The sequence below is a fragment of the Mustela nigripes genome, chromosome 4, assembly GCF_022355385.1.
Source record: "Mustela nigripes isolate SB6536 chromosome 4, MUSNIG.SB6536, whole genome shotgun sequence".
NCBI lineage: Eukaryota > Metazoa > Chordata > Mammalia > Carnivora > Mustelidae > Mustela > Mustela nigripes.
The window spans coordinates 179,003,438-179,012,330 of NC_081560.1; positions in this window are offsets into that span (position 1 = coordinate 179,003,438).

Sequence of the window (8,893 nt, forward strand, 5' to 3'; positions counted from 1 at the left end):
CATAGAAGACAACTTAAAGTGCCATTTTCCAATGTGGGCATTTAGACGCAATTTGGAAATTGAAACGAATCTTTATATGCAAGACCTGACGCTTCAGAGGCCCTTTAAAGCTGCGGTTAGAAGAGCAGTTAAGAAACCCGTGCATGGGCTGCGAGGAGACGACTCAAAGCAAAGCAAAATGCACAGCTCGAAATTCGATATTAACCGCGTCCTTCCAAGTCATGCAGTTTCATGATAATTGCGGCGTTGACTCTTCTCGTGCTGGAGTAATAGGGGAAACGCTTTGACAGAGAAGTTACCCTGTAGAGTTTCATCTTTTTTAAAAGGGGAAAATATCCCAAAGGCCGCCGTTGGCTTCCTGGCAAGCTAAAACAGGGTGTAGGGGAGTCAGTTTTGCTCCAGTTACCTAGAAGCGGGACCTCAAAACCAGCCGTCTGCAAGAAGGGAGTGTGTGTGTTAAGCGAGGGCTGTTTCCGATGGGAACGCGCGGGGCCCCCTGCTCAGGGCGGGCTCGGGACACGGAGACCCTGCCCCGAAGCCCGCTTCCCCCGCCGCAGGCCCGGGCGCACTGGCGGAGAGCGCACTGCGGCGGGGCCGTCCGCGGCCCGGGGGCGCGCCGCCGCGCCCGCCGCTTCTGTTTGCCGTCCCTTTAACTTTCCATTTCTGGTTCTCTTGCCTCCCGAGCGCCCTGCCGCCGAGTGTCAGACAAGCTCTGTCGTCTGTGGGCTCTCACCTCAGAGTCAATATTATCTCAGATGGGCACAATAGACTGGAATGAAAAGCTAATATTGAACCAATGAGGTCCCTGCCCGCGCCGCCGCGATGCCACCCTTTGTGGCGCTGCTCCGGGTGAGCCGCGGGCGGCCGGCTAAGCGGAGGGCGGCTGCGGTCGGGCCTCTCCGAGTGGGGGAGACGGGAGGATCCGGCGCGGAGGCCTCGGAGGCCCGATCCGAAGGTTCCCTCGGGCCCCGCTCGGCCTCTCTGCCGGCCGCGGAAGCTGGGCGCTCGGCGTGTCCACGCGCCCAGGAGCGGAAGGGACTCAAACAGGGGAGCGGGGCCTGGCGCGTCCAACCCCCGGACGCTAGGAGCCCCGGACTGTGCGTGTGGTGGGCAGGGGTGCAGCTGCGTGGCCCCCACTGGTGGGACTCCCCTCAACCCCCCGGTTGCCCTGGAGGCAGCCTGGCCGCTGTCTTTAATTAAAGGCCGCCGGGGTCCAGGCTCCGGGAGGAGGTCTCATCAGGACGGGGGCCGGGGGAAGACCACGTCTGCGTGCCTCCTCGGAAGCTCCCTGTCCCTGTGCACTCTCCCTCTCCAGCTAGGTCCCCGCAGGGTGGCCGGGCCAGGGACGCACAAGTAGCTGCACGAGGGGCCTTCGGGCCGCCCTGCTGCCGGGGAAGGGAGCTCGGACCCCCTCCACTTGTTCCGTCCGCAGGCGCAGGCGCTGCTCTGCGGGTTCAGGGTCGCTCTGAGTCGCCCACGAGAGCAACGCCGGGGTGCGGGGCCACCGAGTCTCGGCCGGGGCTTCCGAGTGCCCAAGCCACCGAGTGTTGCCCCGCCGGCTCTTCAGCTCCCTAGCCGAAGTTAGGCCGAGGATGGCCCTCTTGTCCTAAACCCCGGGCTTGAATCCGCGGGAGGGGCGCGGGGAAAGAGAAAAGGGGTGTGGGGCGAGGCCTGTGGACGGAAAAGGTGGCCTGGAGAAAGACCGTGGGCAAGTGGACTCCAGGCTAGCGCCAGAGTTCCACTATGCGGGGCCGCCTGGATGAACCTCGATGCTAGCGAAGGTTTGGGCGCCCCCGTCCGCCTGCGGGGGCTCTTCCCTTTCTTTTCTCATTGGCTCAAAAGTAGGCGTTTGGCAATACTGGAGGGGGGGCGGGGCCATCCCAGGGCCCCTCGTGGGATGCCCACAGCAGGCACAGCCAGTAGGTGAGAGTGCGTTGTGTTACCTCTTTGAGCCTCAGTTTTCTTATCTGGAAAATGGGTATTATGTATGACTCCTTCGACATCAGATTCTGAATTTCACTGGGATCAGGATTGTGAGCAAACGGGCTTTTAAATCCCACAATTTCTTCTAAACCTTCCAGTCATCCTCTCCAGGTTTCAAGGAGACCTGCAGCCTCTACGAGAAAGTCTCCAGTTTCTTTCTTTCTTCAAGTGGCTAGGATCCACTTCTAAGCCCTAGCCTGGCCCCCCGCCCCCCCCCCCACACACAAAAGAAAACAAAAGGAAAAGTACTGAAAGAAGAAACAATTCAGTGCTTGAAAGAGGGGCTGGTGGGGCACCAGTGTTTCCGAAGCCATCACCAGGTTTGATGGCTCCTTAGTGAAGATAATCCCAAGGAGCTCCTAAAAGGACTGAACTCCAAATTACAAAGTTGCTCACAGGTGGCAAGAGCAGAGTCTCTAACGAAAAGATGCTAAAGAAGGTAGTAGGGGAATCAGAAGGTGTGTCCCCCATCCTTCATGCTGGTTCTGTGGCTTGCTAGACATCTTGCCCAGCCTCTCCAAGCACCTGGCAACAGTCACTGCTCTTGGGGCCCAACGGAGCTATAGTTTTAGGGGTGGGTGTGGGAGAGTGTGACAACACTGCCTAGGCTGGGAGGGGCGAGTACAGGAGAGACAGAACTCTCTCCACCCCTGTGGAGCCGTTGCCTGAGCAAGGCCAGTGGTTCCTAATTCCTGCTTGCCTGTGTCCATCAGTCTGTCCCTCACTGATCTTTGCTTTGCCTTAGACTCACCTGAAGGCAGCTGAGGGAGAAAGAAACAGAGGTCTGCTCTGATTCTGTGTCTTTGCTGTCAGTAGTGAATCCAGACAGCCTGTGTGTTGAGGGACTGATGCGTTTCAACGTGATGAAGGAGTTAAAACTCTAGGGTCACTTCCTGCCTATAGCTCGAACGGGTCAGTGCCAGTTCCTGGCTCTGATATGTTAGGTATAAAATCAGACAGTTCTCAGAAGCCCCAGGAGTTCACAAGCTCCTGCTAACATCCAGAGAAGGACAGGACCAGTTTCCTGCAGTCACCTGGGAAAGCAAAGACTCAGACTAGGGTCCAGACACTCCTGGGAGGGCTTGGCCGGCAGGTGGATGCTTTGAACAGTTACCTGGAGGATGCCACCGCATTTCCAGCAAACCTCGAGAGGATTCCACGGCCTCACTTCAAGGGAGAGGCTAGCCTGCCTTGAGGCAGATGGGGTCTGTAGGCTCCAAGAGGAAGGGGACAGTCACCGGCCGGCAGTGGCTGCCCAATCCCCAGCTCAGCAATAACCACTAGAACATTGGCTGCTCAGGAGGAGGCCCAAAGCTGGGAGAGCTGGGCATGATCCCCAGCTCCTCTGACTCCACCCCACGCGGGGCAACTGGGGTCCATTCCTTGAACTACTGTGGCTGGAAAGAGGGATCTGGGACCTCAGGCATGGATCTGTGGTTGCATTTGCGCGGTAGCTGGCCATCGCCCTGGCACAGGTGATCACTGGGCCACCTAGTCATTTTTAGAACTGAACTCCTTCCTCATTCCTTGCACTCCGGAGAAAGGAGCCCGACTCCTACTGGGGCTGGGATTCCAAGAACTGATGGGAGTGGGGGTGGGGAGGAACGCATTTCCAAGTCGTCCTCTCTACTCTGTAGTCAGTGAGCCTCCATAGACTTCCTCTTCTCGCTCAGATTGCGGTCACCGCAAGAGTTTGGCTCTGGGGACACCACCCCAGCCCTGCGTACCAGGCTCAGGGACTCCGCGGCTATGCCGCCGGCTCCCGCCCTCGCCACTAGGCGCCGCTGCGCGCACGCGGATCCGGGCCCAGGGAGCTGCCTCCAGGGAGGACGCCAGGAAGGGATTTTGCTCTAATAACAATTTAAAAAAAAAACAACAACAAAAAAACCATGTTTTAAAGATAAGATTTTTTTATTTTGTTTTCCCATCCTCTCCCTGCGCGTTCGGAGAGGCCGGGTGACTAGAAATCACAGTGAGTTGGAGGAATTCTTAACAGACACCCCGGTCTTCCCATCCCCAAACACCTTTCCTCCTTTCCTCGTCTTGGGCCGCAGAAAGAGCTCCCTCTTTGCTGACGTCCACGCTCCCCACGCTTCCTGGAGGGCTAACAGTTCGGGCTCACGCAACCGGTACCTGCTCACCAGAAGGGGCCTGGATGTGGCGGAGTGCACCAGGGAAACTGGACCACTGTAATATTTGATGAACAGGGACTATGCCAAACATGAGCTCAGTCGCTGCTCTCGACAACTGTTAAGATATTGATATTTCTTTTCCACCGATAAGAAAACCGAGACTCAAGAAGGTGGTGGCAAAGGTAGTGACCCTAGGGAGCGCCTAGGCATCTAACCGGAGTTGCAGGAGGCTATGAATGTGCCCCAGGCAGGAAACTCAGAGCAGAGAGTTACGAGAGATCCCGCCACATTTCTGCCCTTTGATGCCTCCCACTAGCCAGGAATCCATGCTTCTCTCCCCTCAGCACCTGCCCGGGAAGTCCTGGGCCTTTGCGGGGAGCACGGAGAAGCTAGTGGCAGAACTGTGAGACAAGGAATAGCTTACGATCTATGTTGTTCAGTTTTGAAGCCCAGCAATGAGCCCTGGAAGTGGGCAGATAATAACAACAGGAACATGGGGGACAGGAGCTAACCTTTATTACAGTTCATTATGTGCTAATCTAACAGTCTAAGTACTTTTCTTGGCGTATCTCCTTAAACAACCCCAAGGGCCAAGATATTATTATTGATCTCCAGTTCACAGAAGAGAAAGGCACGGAGAGGTCAGGCAATTTGCTCAAGGTCACCCAGATCTAACCGGCATTTTTGGGGTGGGGCAGGTTCATTACCATAGAATATACAGTGAAATTCACCCGTCTCAGTGCACAGTTCTGTGAGTTTGGAAAAACGCTCATAGAGGTGTAATTACTGCCATAACCAAGAAATAGAAGAGTTCTATCACTCCTCAAAAAACAGGCCTGACTTCTGCCCTCCACTGCCTCATGGGCAGCATTGGCCAGATTTTTACAAATGACAAGATGAGGTGAGGAGAGGTTGTGGCATTTGCCTAAGATCGCTCAGCCAGTAAATGACAGATCCCAGATTCAAACCTTCATCTTGGGTCTGCGAGGCCAGCTGCCTGTTCAATGCAGATTCCTGAACCCACAGAGCCCAAAGAGAGGTGATTTGGGGTGTGTAGGAGGGAGGGCCCTTGCTGTAAGTTGGAGCTCCAGAAACCCCCTCGCAGCTCACTGCCTGCTCCCCTATTTAACTGAACACCCATCCTTCTAGGGCAGCTCAGGAACAAAGAGGGGCCAGATTCTGCAAAGGCCTAAGACACAAATAAAGTGAGGGGCAGCTCTGAGGCACAAGGAGCAGGGGTAGAGTTGGCCCAGGGTCTGAGTCCAGACCAGAGTGCCCAGTACCCAGAGCCTCATCCACCAGTCTGGTTAATGAGTTACTGTCCTAGTTAATTCTCCTGCATGTAAGGGGCCCAGTTCGAACCTTCCCGAGTTCCTCAGGTCCCTGGCCGCATGAATTAGCATAGATTATCTGGCTTCCAGAGCTTCTGCGTGGCCCAAGCCCGTTTCTTTCTGTCATGGGCCTGAGCGAGATGTGGGGCTGGCAGCACTTGGGGTGGAGGAAACCGACCCTGGCGATCCCTCACCCTTGCTCACCTGCCAGCCACAAGGGACCCAGAGCCAACCTCCAGGCGCTTTGCAAGGGGCGGAAGGGCTACAGACGATCTTGCAGGAAGGGAGACAAGGCTCTGAGCAATCTGGGCCCTTTGCCCCGGCCAGACTTTCCGGCCTCTGGCAGGAAGAGGAGGGGATCTGGGCTCCAGACTGTTGCTCACCCCCTTGGGCACTCTGGACACTCCCAGCCAAAGGCAGGAAAGGATTTAAGGGCGTACCAACAACACTTTAGCGCCCAGCCTCTGACTTTTAAAAAAAGGTTGAACTCTGTTATGTTCTAGACACCATGGCGGGATTCACTACACCTCCCAGACGCTAACTGGATCTCTTTGCCCTCAAGGTTATCTGCTCTCATGCCCCCGGCCAAGATCACTCATACTGGGAAATAAATGGTCATTGCCCACCCTACAGCCAGGGCAGGGGTTCTAGTACCCCTAGTTTTGACCATCCTTCCATCCATCCATCCTGGAGAGCCTTTCAAGGAGAAGAACCTTTCCCTCTGGTTCCAGGATCCAGGATCCATGATCTAAGCCCACCTAAATTGGATGCTTCTTTTTGGCTTTGGAAATGAAGGTCTGCCCTGCACCTCCTCCCCAGGCTGGCCGACAAGCAACAGCCAACCCCTTACCAGGTGGCCTCAGGTTCCCTGCCAGCCTGGGCACCATGGGGCTTGTGTCCCTACAGCTTAATGGAGGGAGGGATTTCTGAACAGGAGCCAGTATTTCTGGAAGTCAGCGGTTCAGGCCACTGGGAGGTACATCTCTAAAGCCACCCCACCACAAGAGGCTGGACTAAACACCCTGCATCCTTAGGCCTGGGAGAAAGGATGGGGGGGAGGGGGGATTGCTACAAAGCAAGACCACAAGAACCTGGGAAGGGTGAAAACCCAGCCACCACCCAAGTCCAGAGCTGGCGTCAGAGGTCTGAAGCTTGAGACAGGGTCAGGTTTCTCCAGGCATGACTGCAAGGCCAAGGCCCACACCTGTCTTGTGTGTGAATGTGTATAGGTGTGCACGCTCTGGGAAAGTTGAGGGGGGTGGTGTGCAGCTCAGCTGATCTCTGTTAGCTCAGCTGATCTCTGTTAGCTAGGGTCAGGTGCCCAGACAACCCCAGAAAACACATTTCTAACCTTTCTTGCCTGGAGGGTTTTCCTAAAGGGTTTCTCCTCTCCACCCCCAAACAAATTATGCCTGGAATAAAGAAGTTGAGAAATTGATGTGTACAGAAAAATACATCAAATGAAACCAGAGAAGGTCAGGGGAGACCCCCAGGGCAAGAAGGTGGGCAGCTGGGCAAGCAGGGGCATATGTCCAAAGACCCAGACCGTCCACTGAGGAAGCTAGTGGGGGAAGCAGTCTGGCTCTCAGACTTCGCTCTTCTCCCCCCTCCCAATCGACTTTTCTCGGGTCTCACGGCAACCTAGTCACCAAACACAGGCATTTCTTCCTCCTTAAGAGAAATGGCATGGACCTCTAAGTAATAGATTTAAAGGATGCCAGATTTTTTCCCTCATTAATTGTAAACGTGCAAAATACCTGCTGGTACTTCACTTTAGAAGAATGCAATTGGCAAGAAGAAAAAAAAAAACAGGAAAAAAAGAAGCGGCTGATGAATAGATAATAGATCTTTAACCACCAATAAACAGAGAGCAGCGCCAGCAGCCTGGGGGACGTGATCATAATTATGCTGCTGCGTGAGCCAATAGGGACGAGGGAACTGGGCCCTAAAATCATCCCAAAACCGAAGGCGAGCTCGAAAATGCGGACACGGCCTGGGACCGGAGACGCGATCTGCAGTCCCTAGTTGCAAGCCCTGCACAGCAACCCGCCCCTGGGACGACAGATGGCGGAATAATAATAGAAATAATAATAATAACAACAGCAGCAATAATAATAATAATAATAATGACAAAATCAACGCAAGTCCTAAGGACAGTGTAACGGTAATAGGAACACCACGGCTACCTTTCCCCTGACCTTGGACACCACTTATCCCAGATTCTACCCTTAGGAACAGTTTGGGGGAAGGAGGTGAGCGCCCTCCCAGAGAGAAAAAGCCCGGAGCCTGTGGGTCTGGTGGGAAGCCCGTGGCCTGGGCAGGGTCGTTTACTCGTGCCTCAACTTGCAAACGAACAAAACTGGGCCAAGAATCGCGAATGCAGCAACCCTGGAACCTCGACGCTACGCGTGGTTGGATGACCCCCCGCCACCCCCAACCCCAACCTCCAGCCCAGGCTCCATCCTCACCTGGGAAACCGCCGGGAGTTCTGCCTGGGGGGGGGGGGGGGGGGGGTGGGGGGTGGGGACTGATGAAACCGAGCGGCTCCGTTAGCCCACGCCCGGAATCCACTTACCCTCGCCGTGCTCCGGGGGGCGATCCCAGCTTCCCGGACGCAGGGCCACAGGGGCAGCAGCGGCCGAGCGCTAGGCGCGAGGGATCTGCGTGTCCGTCTGTCCGTCTGTCCCTCCAGCTCGGGATGCGGGGGGCCGCAGCAGAGGCGGCGCGGGCCGGGGACTCTGCAGGGACCGGGGTGCCCCGGAGGGAGTGGTGGTGGTGAAGGAGGAGGCGGTGGCAGAGGGGGAGGAGGTGGGGAAAGAGGAGGAGGAAGAAGAAGAGGAGGAGGAGAAGAAGGAGGAAGAGGAGGAGGAGGAGGAAGAGGAGGAGGAAGAAGAGGAGGAGGAGGAGAAGGAGGAGGAAAGGAGGCCGAAGGAAGAGGAGGAGGCGAAAGAGGAGGAGGAGAAGCCGCGGCGGGCGACGCGGGAGCGAGGGAGCTAGGAGCGCGGGGCGAAGGCGCGGCGAGGCCAGCGGCCCGGCGGGCACAGGAGGCTCGGCCGAGGCCGCGGCGCCGACTCCGTTCCACACTCGGCCGGGATCCAGGCCTCCGGGTTCCCAGGCGCTCGCCTCCCTCTGACGCACTTTAAAGAGTCTCCCCCCTTCCACCTCAGGGCGAGTAATAGCGACCAATCATCAAGCCATTTACCAGGCTTCGGAGGAAGCTGTTTATGTGATCCCCGCACTAATTAGGCTCATGAACTAACAAATCGTTTGCACAACTTGTGAAGAAGCGAACACTTCCATGGATTGTCCTTGGACTTAGGGCGCCCTGCCCGCCTTTTGCAGAGGAGAGAAAACTTTTTTTTTGCCTCCCCCGAGAAACTCCCCCCCCCCCGCCTCTAACTCCGATCCCCCCACGCCATCTCGCCAAACCCACTCTAAAGCCACACC